General features: G+C 38.4%; 1 protein-coding gene and 1 long non-coding RNA gene across 4 annotated transcripts in view; one reads left to right on the forward strand and one right to left on the reverse strand.

Annotated features, from left to right (window-relative positions):
• LOC311096822 (uncharacterized protein) overlaps window positions 1-17,345 on the reverse strand; it is a 34,127-nt gene extending 16,782 nt beyond the window's left edge. For all 3 annotated transcript variants that reach the window (XR_014609123.1, XR_014609124.1, XM_084136225.1), the window contains exons 1-2: window positions 17,203-17,345; window positions 16,687-17,002 (exon numbers count right to left, since the gene is read on the reverse strand). The gene's annotated coding sequence lies outside the window, so the exon portion shown is untranslated. The remainder of the gene's footprint in view (window positions 1-16,686; window positions 17,003-17,202) is intronic.
• On the forward strand, window positions 10,345-13,821 carry LOC311096846. Its single transcript, XR_014609150.1, has 2 exons — window positions 10,345-12,658; window positions 13,529-13,821. It is a non-coding gene; the product is annotated as an uncharacterized lncRNA (long non-coding RNA).
• Window positions 17,346-18,050: the final 705 nt, after the last annotated feature.

Genomic DNA, 18,050 nt, shown 5'->3' on the forward strand with positions numbered 1-18,050 from the left:
CGTCTACGCCTTCTCTCATTTCTGCCTTTTAGTTTTAGTAATTTCACTAAAATTAACTGTTTTTCCACCTCGATAAGCTCCAACCTCTCTTTCAGTCGCTTAGTAGCCTAAACTCAAAACAAAATAAATATGCAGGAATATCAAACCTAAAACTAAGTTTACTGCCCTGTTTTATTTGACAAACGGATCTACTGCCACATCAAATGTAGCTGCTAACTAACCTAAAGCGTGTATAGATGCATCTCTGAAGAGAATATAATCAGCAGACAACTAAGACTACTACTATTATCAACAGTGTCAGCCAATGGCGGCACAGAGACCCTCCTCTGATGTTTGATTGACACCCTCTCATTTGCATGTTGCGCCAGGGAAAAATAAACGGTTTGAAGGAAAAAATATTTATTTAATTATTTATCTCCTCTCAGATTTCATTATTTATATAGCCTATTTATTTATGCTGGAATATGTGTTTTTATGTATTTATTTGCACATTTATTTATTTATATATTTGTCTATGTAGAATTTTGTGGATGTATTTATGTATTTGCGTATTTATTTATTGCTTTCGCAGGTTTCGTCCTCCATAGGCTAATAACTGATCTCTTGCACATATGCGGATGGCATTTGATTGGGCGTCAACAGATGCCTAAAAGCATTCCGGGATGGCGACGCTTCATTTGGAAAAATGCTTCGCGTCAAAAAGCTGTCCGATGCCCATCTTTATGCAAATGAATTCCGTTGAACACGACACGCGACTATCCAATAGAAGTGGAGCATATGGAGACTGGGTCAAAACCACGCGTAAACGGTTTCCATACCATATACCTTATTCCTGATCTTACAGCGTGTTGAATTATGGGGGGAAAAGGCTGAAACGAATAATTTCAAATGGGTTACCCTACAAATAAAGCTGATCGTCAGTTTGACTGGATGAGCTCTCAATTTTCCTTCATGATTTATTTTCAGACATCATGAGAATAATGTTATACTCCGGAATTTAATTTACGATGGAATGCACGAAGAATCTCTCGTCTCTCCTCAAATCCTCGCGTCTCTTTCCATGTTTGTTTTCACATGTAAATGCAATTTATAATCTGTCAAAATGACGGAAATCACTTGAAATTGCATCACGTAATGCTGAAGTTAATGAACATTTTTGATCAAGGCAACATAAGTTACATAATAGTCTACCATGGGCGTCGGAAGCAAAAAAATGAGAGTGGGTTGACTCATCCTCCAGATTTTTTTACTGGGGTGTTCCTGAAAGCCAAATACCTTATCTAAAATCTTTATGCAATAATGAGTTAAGTGAATGAGTGAGAGTAAAAATGAAATCACCTTTTTAATGTATTGCGTTCATAGAGAGAGCGTTTCACTGATTGTTTACAGCTTAACGGAAGTTACACCCGTAATTCTCGTACAGCGTAATGGGGCGTATAATGGTGCATATAATAATAATAATGAGGCGTAGGAGTAAGGTGGATTGGCTATATCACACATCAACCCGCACGGTCGTCATTTTTAGGCTACCAACAGTATGATACTCATGCCACCCTGATTGAAGCTTGCCCACCCCTCCGCCCACCCCTGTTGCTCAAGCATTTCGACTGCATTATTTAACAGCTGAGCTGACTTTTCTTATTCAAAGAACTATGACACGGGCACAAAGACAATGTAGGCTACACACTCCAGCTGAACAAGTTTCCTTTCGTAAAGGGAACTCCCGCTGCATCGATACTCGATACTTTGGGGAATGCCTTCGGCATGACGCATCTGAAGTCTGTAATGGAACTATTCCAATCTTGATTGGTGCTGTGTCTTTCGTCACTCGTGACGTCGCATGTGACGGTGATCCGGAAGCTATATAAGGACAACGGAACATAGCCGCGTCAGCTTTCTGTCTTCAGCAAGTGTTCTGTGTGACTGTACGTCTTATTTGGTGTTGTTTGTCTATCTCAATATATATGGCGAATATAGAGAAATGACTCAGGCGGTGTGCGTCCCCTTGCACACGCTGTTCGAGCGAGGATGACGCGCTCTCGTTCTGTGTTGTTTGTCTGGGAGTGAAGCATGCACGAGCAGTGCTCGAGGGCGCTGTCTGTGCAAACTGTTTTCAGTTATCTATGAAAGAGCTCCGCTCCCGTTTTGAGCCTGTTCGATCTATTAGATCAGGCTCGCGTTCCCAGTGCATCAGGTCCCGCGTCTGTTGAGGCAGCGCGCCGCTTGTATGCATGGGATTCGCACGTGGGGCTGGCATATAACACTGAGACGGTTGCGACCCTTTCTCAGTGTTTATTAACCAGCTCCACTGGTCTCGCGCACGGTTCGGAAGCCCGCGCTGCGGCTTCTTCCGACCGTGTTAAAGACACAGCGTTTGATTTATCTGGCTCCGAGGGGTTAGATATTATCAACACTGAATCACGTGGATATGGGGATTCGCCACCCCATATTCACGTTATTGAGGAGTTGCTGGAGGTTGTGACCAGGGCAGTGGCTAAATTAAATGTGAAAATAAATGGCCATTTAATAAGCAGGAAGCGGTTAAGAAAAATAAAATGGAAAATGAGCGCTTCCTGCAGACCCAGTCACAATCTGCGTGTCAGAGCCTTTCCTTTTTTCACTGATCTGATCTCCATACTGAGGTATCGAGATCGTGGAAAAATCCATGTTCATCTCAATTATTTTCCCCCTCATGTATATATTTTTATTCATTAGGGAATCTAATGAGAATGGTTATGAGGTGATGCCTCGGGTTGAGGAATATTTTGCGAAATATTTTCTCCCCGACATTGCGTCACCCCTGATAGCTCAGACACTTCCCTCCAAATCTCGTACATCGAATTTGTTAGGGAAAGCATATATGGTGGTGGGTCGTGCCGGTGCATGCCTACACACGATGGGGTTATTACAGGCATACCAGGCTGACCTCCTCAAAGAAAATTATAACTGGGAGGTCTCACTCGACGGTATTACTAAATTTCGTAGAGTGGCTGACTTATCTCTCCGTATTATTAAGAGACGGCCCGTGCCGTCTAGCACTAGTCGTCTCAGAGAGACATTTATGGCTAAATCGCTTGGGGATCGGGAAGAAGGTCAGGGAAAAAACCTTCCATCTCGATGCCCCCCTTTCGCCTTCTGGCCTCTTTGGCGACACGGCAAGGACCGTTGTCGAGAGGCTTCAGGAGGCAGAGCGACAATCAGCTATCCCCAGTTGTCAGTCCAGGTCTCATGGGGTTGCTGCCAGGGGGCAGCCTCATGGGACAGCCACCAGCTCCTCATACTTTGAGAAGGTTGCCTCTCGTGCCCCCCCTCCGTATAAGGCTTGGGGTCAGAGGAAACATTCTCGCACAAAGCCCTCCATACCGAAGACAGGTCTGAGGACTGTCTCACGGGTTAAGAGGGTTTCGACTAAAAGGTCTTGTCGTAACACGCGGACCCTTATGGGCGTTCCCCCAGGAGAGCGAGTACAAGAGTCTCGCCCCATTATGCAGCCCTTAGGAAATCGATGTCTGCCTCCCGCCGCCGATGGCGCTTCGGGACACATCGGCTTCCAGCGAACACAAATCGCAGTGTCTGCCCGAGGACGTTGCGGCCCTGTCGAGTTCGTTGCCTCAAAGGAGGTCTGTAGAGAGCATATTTCGGTTAGTTCCTGCCAGTTAGCTGCTTCAGGTCACCGAAGCCATTTGGGAATCTATAGCCGAGGCCAGTCTCGAGGGACTGGTCCCTATAATGGCAAATTTAGACACCCCCAGGGGTCTTCAGAAAATAGCCTAGGGGATCCTGCTTACAGTGGAGCTAATATACAAATATTATCTACTAGGGGTGGTTCTCATGTTGGCCAGCCCCGAGCAGGGTCGGTTCTTGGAACAGGAAGTCTAGTCCCTCTTAACACAGGAAACCTCAAAGTGGGCTCTTCCTTGGTTACGGGAGCCCGGGTTCTACAGCCGGCACTTCATAGTTCCTATGAGGGGGGAGGAGTTAGGCCTTGTTTGGATCTCAGGGTACTGGATCAACCTCCAAGGGGGTTCAGATTCAAGATACCGACTGTCAGTCAGACCAGCTCCGAGGAGTGGTCTGTCGTGATAGATCCACAAGCTCCTATTAATACTATCTTAAACACAATGAAGAGTATTAGGTTAGGCCAGGCTATCACTGTCAAACACTTTCAAAGAGTTTCGGGTCTTATGGTGGTAGCACCCTTTGGTCTGCTCCATATGAGGGCCTTGCAGTGGTGGCTCAGGAACAAGGGATTTTCTCCTCTGGGAAACCCTTTTCGTATGATCAGAGTTACGCGCAGATGCCTTCGTTCTCTTGTCATGTGGAAGAAACCATGGTTCCTGTCTTAAGGCCCGGTTTTGGGAGCACCATGTCAGAGAAAGAGTTTGACTACGGATGCGTCCCTCACGGGCTGGGGTGCGGTTAAGGAGGGCCGTTACACCCGAGGTACTTGGAAGGACCATCATCTCATATGGCATATTAATCGCTTGGAGATGTTGGCTGTATTTTTTGCCCTGAGGCACTTCCTTGTGGACCTCACAGGCCATCATGTTCTTGTTAGGACAGACAATATGTCGGTGGTCTTTTATATCAACCGCCAAGGAGGTTTGAGATCTCGCCCTCTTTGTAGACTGGCGCATCAGATTCTTCTTGGTCCCAGGATAAATTTCTCTCGGTCAGATCTATTTATATTCCTGGGGTTGAAAATATGGGAGCAGACATCCTGTCGAGGCAGGGGCTGAGGCCCGGGGAATGGCGGCTCCACCCTTAAGTGGTTGAGCTTATATGGAGAGAGTTTGGCTGGGCGGAGGTTGACCTGTTCGCTTCTCATGAGAACTCTCATTGCCTGCTCTGGTACTCTCTCTCACATCCAGCTCCTTTAGGCTTGGATGCCATGGTACAGATGTGGCCGAGTCACGTCTGTACGCTTTCCCCCAATCACTCTGCTCCCTGGGGTTCTAGAAAGGGTCAGGAGGTACGGAGTGAGACTACTCCTTGTAGCTCCGTACTGGCCGGCCCGAATTTGGTTTTCGGACCTTATAAGTCTTTTGGAGAGTCCTCCATGGGAAATCCCTATTAGGAGAGATCTTTTGTCTCAAGCTGGTGGTAAATTATTTCATCCAAGACCAGAGCTTTGGAGACTTTGGGTCTGGCCCCTGAGGGGGTCCCACCCATAACAAGGTTGCCCTTTCCACCGAGGTGGTCAGGTCATACATTCTAGAACCTCACTCTACTAGGAACTAAACAATTTAAGTTAGGGAGGGCATTGAACCCAGGGTTATTACTGCCCACTGGCTTCAGTACTGGTGTTCCATCCTACTCTCTAACGGGATCTCCCGTTCATGCTTAGGGCCTCTGTGGCGGCCTTAGTGCCCTCCGCAAGCCTCTAAGGGTGTGCACGTAGGGACATTCCCACTCAAACTCCATGTTCCTGTAGATTGGAGGATGAATCCTTTCATCCAGCCTATTGGCATCAGGCTGATGGGTTATCCCTGGCACCCATCATGTCCTGTGGATGACATATATTATATATATGAGTATATATGAATATATAGAAGAATCTATTGAGTCTGCTTCCTGCTTGTCTTACTCCCTGGAAGAGTGGTGGTGCTGCCCCCTCTTACTGGCTAGCATAGGAGCCACTCTGCATTATTTTTGCCCCGGTACTGAGGTGCCTGTAGGCACTATCATGATTCTTCAGGTATTCCATCCTCTATCGCATGTGTCGGATGATCAAGGTCATAGCCTTGGAGGTTCCTATATAGGCCTCAGGCTGAGAGGAGTCAGTCCATCTAGTTAGGTCAAGGGTTAGGAGCTATTTCCCTTTATTAAAAAGACAGCTGGTTATCTAGAACCATTCATATTTGAAGAACAAGGTGCGCTTTTGCCTTCACCTCTTATCTAATGCTTTCTACTGTCTGGGGCTCCCATCCAGGAGGTCAGTCGAGCCTCAAGATTGGAATAGTTCCATTACAGACTTCAGATGCGTCATGCCGAAGGCATTCCCCAAAGTATCGAGTATCGATGCAGCGTTTTCACTTCACTATACATACGGAAAAAGATAACAACCCCAAAGGTGCCTGTGGTTTTCTAAAAATATATTTGAAAAAAATATAGCCTATTTGAAGTTATTTTATAAAAGTGTATTTATTTGCACTTTATAAAAAAAAAAAATATATATATATATATATATATATATTAGGGCTGCAACGATTCATCGAGTTACTCGATTTACTCGATTACAAAAATTCCTCGAGGCAAAAACTCTGCCTCGAAGCCTCGTTAAATTCCTATGACGCGCACTATACGCGCAGGGATCTGATTTCGAACGGACCGTTGTTCAATGTTCAGGGGAAGCACACCATAGCGCGTGATACATTTTGAATTTAGTTGGCGCGATGGCGGAGAGTAAAGATGTCCATAAACGGCAGAGAATGTCTGAAGTTTGGGATCGCTTCCTTTCAGCGTCGCTGAAACAAGGTAACAATTCTGTCCCCCCCATTTTTTATTTTTTTTTCCAGCGCCAATATTTCTGCCTGTGCCTAAGCCTATACATTGATGTTCGCTGATTTTAATCCCATACTGTATTTGTAGTGATGTCGTGATGCGGGTTGACTAGATATGATGTTTAGCTTTGATGTTTTTAAGTAGTAAACGTATTCACTTCAATTGCAAGAGAGTATAGCCTAAAAAAAGAACCCCTTCACACACACACACACACACGCACCTTCTCTCTCACGCGCCAGTCAGACCAATTGCGGCAATGCATCACATATGCTTAAACAATATTACATGCATATCAGCATGCATTCACTGTATACACCGGGACGTGATGGAGGAACAAATATTTTATTGCAGTCTTTGCGAGACCTTGTTTGTAGGCTATGTCACGTCTGCCAAATAGTTACAGACAACAACAAAAAATGAAACTCCCCAGCCTGCTTCTCCAAATCCACTCGTACTTTTGGGGAAGACATAATCGGCTACCAAAGTAATTGAGCATAGAACATTTTCAATTAATAAAAAAATATAATACTACAAAACGTGCTAATATACTTAAACTAGCCTAAGTGAAAAACAAAATGCTGTTTTTTTCTATTTAACAAAATGCATATTTGCAATAAAACATTCCCCTTTTCAAAGCTACACTTATTTTTTTTATAAATTGTATACATTGTGTACCTGTTTAGCTTGATATTTTATATTCATTTCATTTATTTTTGCTCTCCGGTGGGTAATTTGCAGAAGGTGCAATCCTTTTTTTGTAATGTTGTATTAAGAAGACAAAAACTAAGGCCAAATGGCCTTTACTATTTAAGTTTGTATTCATAGTTTTACATGTTATACATGTTTTACAGTAAGTTGACTTAACTGTATTGTTATATGATTGTTGGCACTGGCACTTATAAACACTAAATGGGTAAAGATTGCAATAAATAGGCTTAGTTTTGGAGCCAAATGTTGGAGTTGGAATAAATACCTCATTTTCGTTATGCATTATTTGTTTTGGTTGTTTAAAAACACACAATTTTTTTTTATCCGATTACTCGATTAATCGATCGATTAAGTGCTAGATTAATCGATTACAAAAAGAATCGATAGCTGCAGCCCTAATATATATATATATTAGGTATAATTTAACTGTGTGCTGGAAATGATCATTGTTACAATGCATTGAAAGTACTTTCAAAAATACATTATAGCATACAATATTTTGTACAAAGTATAGCTAAGTTTTATTTATCTAATAATGTACATTTGTAATTGAAGACAAAGTATGCAGTTTGTAGTATTTGGAATAAGCCAAAGGTACTAATGATCCTTTATCCCCGTGTGCAAGTGCGCTGACATGTGCTTCCTTTCCTGATCCGATCCCTCCTCTCTCTCTCTCTCTCTCTCTCTCTCTCTCTCTCTCTCTCTCTCTCTCTCTCTCTATCACTTCCTGTCTAGCTATGTCCTATCCCAATAAAAGGTGAAAACACCTTAAATTTGTATATATACACACACATACATATACACCTATGGTATATTTCTTGTATGTTTCGAAGACACTTATAATGAATATGTACTGTACTTGTAACACACAAATAAAGTATACTTTAATAACACTAATAAAGCATGAAATTAGTCCCTACATATACTTAAAGTATACTAAATATACTTGAAGTTGTTCCAATTTATTACACAAGTACACTAAATACAGTTAAAGTTATGCTTTACTACAATTTAATTACAACTAAAATATACTTAGTACAAAATTAGTTGTTTCAAAATAGCACACTTCAAGTTAACTAATCATTAACACACTTGAAGTATACTAATAATTAGTCTGGCTGCAAGTATACTTGGCATATATTTTTTTTCACCAGGGTGTAGTATTTTTATAACATTTTAACCTGAAATAAACATAATTTCAAATATAGTTATTTTTTTGCCTCGTGGATATGTACATTTATGGTCACAACTGTAACGGTAATTTATGCTTTTTTTCCTATATAATGAAATGAGCTGAAATGAGGCACTCATATTGCACTACTGGTAATTTTCTGCCAGGACATTATCCAGTAATTTTATGGAAATTTCCAGTAACTCTTAAAACACAACCTAATGCAATGTGTAATAAAAAATACAGGTAAAACAACTGTAAAAATCTAAATGGAAAATTCCTAAATATTTGTACATTGTGTTTTTACAGACGTTTGGAGTGTACGGACCAGACTCAACCCTGCTCAGCTTCAGTGGGGGACCAGTCTATATGAGTTATAGTTCATGAAGAGTGAATAATGTAAATCATATATAAATAATGCTCTTCCTATATAGAGTGAATGAAAAGTTATAGTTTTAGAACTGTCTCGCACATTCAGACACTAGAAGATGAAACACTAAAAGATTATTAAAGATACATACAGTGTTTGATATTAAACATCATAAATGCTCAGTTTAGTTTGCCAATATTAATGCTGTTGTGTCTGACTAGACTCTGCGTGCTTTTCTGGTTCATTAGATTGTAACTTTGTGTCCTTTTTGTTCCCCATTCTTCTCTCTCTCTCGTCACATGTGTAATTATCCTGTAGTTTGTGAAGCTCAACACATGTTCTCCATGCTGTAATTTTTCATATATTCTGACTTTGGTAATTTCTGTTCAAGAGAATACAGTAGTTCAGTTCAGAGTGAAGTTTGACATCAGTTAATGATTGTTGAGAAATACAGGTTTACATTTCAGTTTCACTATATAGAGACATTAATGTCTGGATATAAATAAATGAGTAAATAAAAATCTCTTTAAAAAAACAATTATATAGTAGTGTTTCAGTTACCTTGTGCTGAGCAGAAGAGAGGGAATTTCCAGTACAGAACTGAGAGATTAAACGGTTCAGAAAGTTCAGCTTTCATATGAGTGGTTTGAACTCAGTCCTGCTATACTATAGGCTGATGCACTCAGAAGTATGCACTTGCGCAGTCAAGTCACTGAAGCCACACCCACCTCAATATGCCCAGGTCTATGTTTTAGAGCTGATTTCACAGACCCCCCCCACCCCACCCCCACCCCCCACATTCTTTGAATTCCAGTCAATGCAGGGGCGGTGAATTTACTACCAATATCCAGTGACACTGATATGTCCCTAGCAATAATTTCTATCAAAACTTAAAATATATTTATATATAACCATTGTTGTCCACTTGTGTCTTGTGGGTTTTATGTATTAGGCTTATTTTATTTAATCAGGAAACATCTTATTTAGATTAAAATCTCTATCTATTTCTATTTCTTTCTTTCTTTCTTTCTTTCTTTCTAATTTAATCTTTCTTTATTTCTAACTAATCTATCTGTCTTTCTTTCTAACTAATCTTTTCTTTCTTTCTTTCTTTCTTTCTTTCTTTCTTTCTTTCTTTCTTTCTTTCTTTCTAATCCTTTCTTTCTTTCTTTCTTTATTTCTTTCTTTCTAATTTAATCTTTCTTTATTTCTAACTAATCTATCTGTCTTTCTTTCTAACTAATCTTTTCTTTCTTTCTTTCTTTCTTTCTTTCTTTCTTTCTTTCTTTCTAAATAATCTTTTTCTTTTTAACTGATCTTTCCAACTAATATTTATTTTTAACTGATCTTTCTTCACTGTAAAAAGTGAACAGTTGGATCAACTTAAAAAAATTACTTCAATTGGTAACACCTAAAGAAATTAAGTTTTCTCAACTTAAATTATCACGTTTTTCACGATAAAATGTGATAATTTAAGTTGAGAAAACTTAATTTCTTTAGGTGTTACCAATTGAAGTAATTTTTTTAAGTTGATCCAACTGTTCAATTTTACAGTGTTTCTTTCTAACTAATCTCTTTCTTTCTTTCTTTCTTTCTTTCTTTCTTTCTTTCTTTCTTTCTTTCTTTCTTTCTAACTAATTTCTTTCTTTCTTTCTTTCTAATTTAATCTTTCTTTATTTCTAACTAATCTATCTGTCTTTCTTTCTAACTAATCTTTTTCTTTCTTTCTTTCTAATTTAATCTTTCTTTATTTCTAACTAATCTTATCTGTCTTTCTAACTAATCTTTTCTTTCTTTCTTTCTTTCTTTCTTTCTTTCTTTCTTTCTTTCTAATTTAATCTGTCTTTCTTTCTAACTAATCTTTTCTTTCTTTCTTTCTTTCTTTCTTTCTTTCTAATTTAATCTTTCTTTATTTCTAACTAATCTATCTGTCTTTCTTTCTAACTAATCTTTTCTTTCTTTCTTTCTTTCTTTCTTTCTTTCTAAATAACTAGTTAAATAACTAATCTATCAATCAAAATTTAAACTACTTCAAACTTCTTCAAACTCTCTGGTCCGGCTTTCTCAAGCCAACTTAAAGTTTGTCTCAACAAACTTTTTTTTCTAGTTCATTCTTTGATTTCGTTCCAAAAATCATTGATTGTTTTTTTGCTGTTTACTTGCAAGTGAGTCAGAACTCATTGTGTTTTCATTCCTCTTTAAGAAAAGTAGTGCATATTTAAAATGTGCATTTGTCCGTTTCTTATATTCAAATCAGGGACCGTGTTTATACTCAGCCCAAACTTTAAAAGCCATCATAGCCTCTGCATGAAACTCTTCAACATCATTATGAACCTGGCTTGTACATCTTGGTCTTGTACAAAGTCTTGATTTGAGACCAGAAGGGCGATTTGATTGCAGAGAAAAGTGCTTTATAAATGTAATTAATTATTTTTATTATTATTATCATCATCACAGCATGCAGCCGTGTCTTTTGGTAAGTCAATATTACTCAACAACGTGTCAGACTACTTTAAGATCTGTATAGACTAAACTATACTCCTCATTATTATAAGTTAATTGCACTTTACTAGAGATAATCAAACCATTATCAAAACAAAACTGCATTAAATGGTTGGCAAATAAAGAGCTACCATCAAAATCATCCACACTCTCCCACTCACAATGAAATGTTTTAGTTCTGTTAAGCTTTCCATAACAATTGAAATCATCACATTCTATTAATATTTAACAGACCCTTCAAGCAGAAGCTGTACATTGTGTCAAAATAACAGATATGTTTTGTACATCGGCTCCTGTGGCTGATGATTTTAGTGATGTTGTGAATGTGATGTGATGAATGAACTCTATACATAAAGCTGGAATAGTTCATGGCAGAAAACCTGCGGCGTTGATATATATATGGCACAAGAGTTTGATCAGCTAGTTAATGTGGTCAGACTGGATGTGGACTGGGCTACAGGAATTGAGTTATGGTGAAAACTAATTCTTCATTCATGCTTCACTATCATTCTGATAACCAAAACCCCTGTCGGTTGTGCATTTCCTCTCTTGTGGCAAATGAAAACAGTGTGAAGAAAATTTTGTTTTAATTTTGACTAGTCTGATTTTTACTTAAAAAAGGGGAGATACCTGGCTATTAACAGGGGTTCTTTATTAATACATACATATTGCATTTCAAATAAGGGGATTTCCTTGCCAGCTTGGATAACACATATGAGACAGTCGCAAATTAATAAAGCATTAATAAAGCATTAATAATAATAACACGCACCACATCTCTGACTAAGTCAAATCGACGACTAATTCCTCTGTCACATTCAGGACGTGTCGTGCACTGACAGCCACTAGTCTTCACCTTATTTACTCACGTTCATGAAACGATTATTTTATTGTTTGAATATTAAAAGTTTATACATTTCAATATTAATTTAAGGTAATGAAAAGAGTTTTTTTTTTTTTTTTTTTTTTAGCATTTTTAGTATTATTTTTACTGCAAATATCCCTACTAATGATGTTTAAAGTGTATTTTTTTTTTTTTTTTTTTTTGCTCAGTTCAAAATTCATGGACTGCACAGAAAAACACATTAACACACACACACACACACACACACACACACACACACACACTGTGCCAGTTATTTTAATCGAATTCTTTACATTTTCTTACACAAATAAAAACATCTTAAATATCACAGTATAGACTAAATTGCATATTTCACTAAGACATTTTCAGTTATTAATTGAACAATCAACAATCGTTAATTTTTTTCAATAATTGTCTGGGGTTTGAGACTTCTCCACCGGCATAACTCTACAGTTTGCACATTGCTTGTGAAATATCTCAAGAATATCCATTGGCTCGCCTTCATAGTTTAAAATGTAGCCTGAATATTTCCAATATTGTGCAAAAAATGTCTTTATCAGCTCGCAAAATGATGGACAGAGATTTAGATTTGCGTCGTTTCTTCCTTCTTTTCCTCCATTGCCGTATCAAACGGCAAACAGAAAACTCCACACAGTTCCCGCCAATGAATATGAGCAGAATGTCCGTTTTTCCTTTCATGACAAATATGACTAATCCTTTGTGTTTGACTCATTCAGGCCGGGATGTGGTCACTGACAGCCGCTCCACCTCTAGTCTTACATTTCAATGCAGGGAAAATAATGACAAATGTTTTTGAAACAAAAAAGCCTGTTGAATTGCACTACTTGAAAAAAAAATGTCATTATTAAAAATTCAATAATCCATATTCACCTTTCATATTTCACTTCCAAAATATTCAACTGTTTAAAAATACAACGTATAATATTCAACAGGCAATTTTCGGTCCATTTTATTTCGCTTTGCAAATTCGCTTCTACAAATTCAGTGGTTCAAATTCAACAGTAAATTCAACATTGACATTCAGGAACTGCAGGAAAAGCAGTAGATTGCCGAGCATACTCTCCATCTGCTGTTAGTCGACCTCACCAGCAGGAGGTGCAAAAGCACAATTAAATGGACCGAAAATTGCCTTTTGAATATTATAGGTTGTATTTTTAAACAGTTTGAATATTTTGGAAGTGAAATATGAAAGGTGAATATGGATTATTTAATTTTTAATAATGACATTTTTTTATGATTATTGAAGAAAGGTGAATATGGATTATTGAATTTTAATATTTTAATAATGAAAATGTGTTTGAAATGTTTTGAATTGAAATATTCAACCATGTTGACATTTGGCATTATTTTACTTCCATACATTTCCATCTATGCATTTTATCCAAAGCGACTAACTTGCATTTCAAAGTACACATTTATTAATTTATCATGGTATTCCATGAAGCCTATTTATTTATCAGTTCATCTTCTTGCTTTGCCTAGGAATCGAATCCATGACCTTGGCGTTACAAGCGCCAACGCTCCACTGTTAGAGCCACAGGAAAGCTTAGCTTCTTCACCTTCACCTGATTTAAGATTAAAGATTACTAATGAAGTTTAAAATGTTTTTATTTGATTTTTTTGCTCAGTTCAAGATTCATGGACTGCACACACACACACACACACACACACACACACACACACACAAACAAACAAACAAACAAATAAACAAATAAACACACACACACAAACACACACTGTGCCAGTTATTTTAATCAAATTATTTACAAAAAAATAATCTTAAATATCACAGTATAGACTAAATTGCATACTTCACTAAGAAATTTTCAGTTATTAATTGAACAATCAACAATCGTTTGTAATGTAAGTTTTTCAATAATTGTCTGGGGTTTGAGACTTCTCCACTGGCATAACTCTAGACTAGAGCAAAGTTTGCACATTGCTTGTGAGATATCCACTGAATCACTTTCATGGTTTTAAATGTAAATATTTCCAATATTGTGCAAAAATTTCCTTTTGAAAATAATGGACAGAGATTTAGATTTCATTTCCCGTGATAAAATCAAGTAGGCTAAATGATTAAATAAATGAGTAAATAAACAAGTACGCAAATCATTGTTCACTCGGATGTACGTCATTGCTTACGTTGCATGAGTGCCCTCTACTGGCGGAAACTGCAATGGGCTGAACTGGAACGTCCTAAGCAGAGTGCGAATTACCCCACCATAATTGGGGGGTACTGCTCCTTCACTTCTTCTATGACCATCATGGTCCACTACCATATCAATCCCCACCGTGATCGCCAAGTGCAACATGTGTTGTGCAACACACATACAAGGTCTAAACATGCGACAAACTGATAATCAGTAGGCTACAGAATATCTCATTGTTATTATATATCCAAAAGAGAACTGTTTTGATCAACTCCCAGAAGTTAGAAGTTAAGTGCACTGAAATACCATTCTAATTGCTAGTAAAAGTAATACCTTTACAACAGTGGTTCTCAAACTTTTTCGGTAATTCCCCACTTTGGACAAGGGGGAATTTCCAAGCCCCACCTGCCTCAACATGCTAAAGAAATAAAATGTTCAAATTTATTGAATTAACAAGTAGTATCAGTATAGTAACAAGTTATATCTAAATACAAACTAACTATCTACATCAAATAACAGCAAGTTCAAAAATAAATAAAATAAAAGTGCAGCTGTGTCAAAATTTGTATCAAGTTCAAAAATAGAAAAGCAATAAAAGTGCCACTTTGCAATATGTTAAAAAAGAAAAGAAGATAAATCCATTTGGCAAGACAGGTCTATTTATGCCTGCATTAGTGGCTGCAATGAGCCTGTTTTGCATTGCACAATTTATTTATTGCCCACACTAGCCTGCTACCCATCGGCGCGAAACATAGATATAGCTACACATATATCTATGGGCGCGAAAGTTTGTTCCGCTAATATTAATATGCCTTTATAGTCACACAAACACACACACACATGCGCGCAGTCACTCTCTAGTGCACGATTCCGGGAGATTGGATCTCATTTGCGGGCGTCAAGGAGCCGCTATCAATATGTGGGAGAATCCCGGAACTTCCGGGACAGTTGGGATGTCTGGATAAAGATATAAAGGCATAAAAATGAAAATTTCCTCCCGTTTGGTGCGCCCCACCTGTCACGTCTCTATTCCCCACCAGTGGGGCGCACCCCACACTTTGAGAACCAAGAAGCCTATTGCCTATTTCAGGGTTTTTCCAGGCTCAAAATGAGGCGTATAAAATCATAATATTGTATTTTAATAATAAGATAATTAAATGTGTATTTTTTTTTTGTAGATCATCATATAGCCTAATGTGTTTCCCACATTTTTTTGTTGGTGGAGCTTGGTATCTCTAGGGGGGTCTGGGCGCATTAAATTAGATTATTTTAAATATTTTTGAATATACAAATAAGGAATGTTGTAATAATACCCCCCAGTACCCCCTGTAATTCGAACTATGGTCCTAAGCCCTTGATCACTTGGAATCAGCTGTGGAGTTGATTTATTATTATTTATTTTTTCCCCTTTAAGAATTTGTTTAATGCAGCATCCAAATGTTTATAGGTGTGTTTGGGTTGTTTTAAATGAATAAAAAAATGAATAAAAAATATATAATTATATATCATAGAGTTGTTTGTTGTGGTGGTGATTAGACGAGATATGTGGTGACGTCACAATCGCACTGCATTGTGGGACATATAGGTGCCTGAAGTGTACATATGAAGTAGACTCGCTCCCTCGGTCAAAATCGAGGGAACGAGGGTCTGTCCGTATAAACTTCCCTCGTCCACTTCACGAAGTGGAACGCACTTCAAAATGGCGGCGGGGATTCCCCCGAGGGGAAGTGCTTAGGGAAGTTTGCAAGTGCGTGTTTCTCAATATCCCTCCTCGTCTCCTGACAGAATTGAGCGTCAGCAAAGTGCTAAACATAAAAAGAGTTAGGCTACTACAACAACAGTCAATAACTTCCGTGTCAACTCAACTCAACTTTTATTTATAAAGCACTTTCAAAACCATTAGAATGGACCAAAGTGCTGTCCATAAGTAATTAATAACTCTAAAATACATACAAACATTAAATTACATTAAAACAGGACACCAAGAGAATCAAACAACAAATCACTCACAGTTCTCAGACCTAATCAAATGCCAAAAGCTTGATAAAATAAGTCTTTAATTCCTTTTTAAAAATATCCATGCCTGACGAGGATACAGATAATGGCAACACAGTCCAAAGTGCAGGAGCCGCGACAGAAAAAGAGCTATCAGTCTGTCCATCCTTTCTGTGTCCACTACGCCTCAAGCGAGACCGTGGGACGGTTAGATTATATTTTGGTATAAAAGTCTTTTTGCATAATTTTTATGATTTTTTTTATTTATGAAAAATATACAATAACTTCACTGTAATTCACTGCATTGTTGCCAAATTCAGTTCACACACCACTGCTGTCCTGCTGGTTATACTAAAACACTTCTGCAATATAAAAATACAATCCAAAAAAAGAATACCTGGATAGATGAGCCAGCTGACGTTGACTGTCCCGAGAGATTATCCAAATCGTAACTCTGAAGAACCAAGATTATAGGCACCTTGATTCAAGTAGATATGAAGTGGATCTTCAGGGATCTTCAAATCACAGCTCAGGGTTGTTGTCGTCATACAACCGAGAGGCTACTCAATCTCTAGGCTTTATTCGATGCGAAAAGTGCAGTGTTTCCAGTTCACGTCTTTTTCTTCTAAGCCACAGTTGCAGCGCAATAGATATTTGATAGAGCCGTTGTTGTAATGGATAAAGTAAAGTAAGATTCTCCTTTTTCCTGTAGCCTATATTCAATAAATGAAAAGTTATAGTTTAGAATTGATTTTACACATTCAGACACCAGAGAAGATGAAACTGATGATGATGATGATGAATGATATATAATAGTGTTTGATCTTAAACATCATTTTTTTGGTCTAAAACATTTACAGCACAAATTTACACAAACATTTACTGCTGTCACATCCAGCAAACATTTCCTCACCATCCGCTAGCTGCCTGTCCCCTGAACACACTGTAAGAAATACGGTCTCTGTAGACAGCCCAGGCTCCAAAAACGACAACAAGAACAAACATAACAAACTGTTCCAGCCAGGCCGGTCGCGACAAGGCAAGCAAACCAAGCAATTGCTTGGGGCCCCGAGCTGGCCTGGGGCCCCAAGACAACGACTGGTTAAGAATAAAATGCAACGACAAACTGTGAGCGCCCCTTTGATAGTCAATGCAGTAAAGTGCAATGACACTGTTATCGGGATCCCCCTCAAGGGGGCCCCCCTCGCTGACAGCAGCCAGCCAACCACGCGTCTCTGCTGCCGGCAAAATACAAAACCTCCTCGGCAGTCATCATGAAGCGGAATTATGCAAGTAAAACAAGATAGTAAGTGATAAATTACACTGGATAAAATAGCTCTATTTGTCTTGTACAAATGGTGTAATTTTGCAGCAGGTAGGCTAGCAAAAATATGTTTATGTTAGCTGTCTGCCTGACGATAAATGCTGCTTGTAACGAACAGTTAGTGCAACTTTTTTTTCGAACGGACGGAATATGGTTACATACTGTAATGTTTTTTTTTTTTACGGGAAGACGCAGATCTGTTCCAGAATCAATTTTTTTCGTATTTAATGACATGACATTGCTATAGCTTTGTAATAGGTGATGGAAGTGACATAGATAGCATGCTATACTAACTATTCCACCGTGATAATCTATTTACCAAATGGGGGTTAGGAAAACCACACAATAAATTATGTGCATCAAACATTAGCTCGGGATGTTTTTAAGCATTGGTAGTTGTGAAAGCAGCTGCATCCATTCCCTTCTAATATCAAAAT

Source organism: Abramis brama (assembly GCF_963993115.1).
Source record: "Abramis brama genome assembly, chromosome: 15".
In the NCBI taxonomy this organism is placed as follows: Eukaryota; Metazoa; Chordata; class Actinopteri; order Cypriniformes; family Leuciscidae; genus Abramis; species Abramis brama.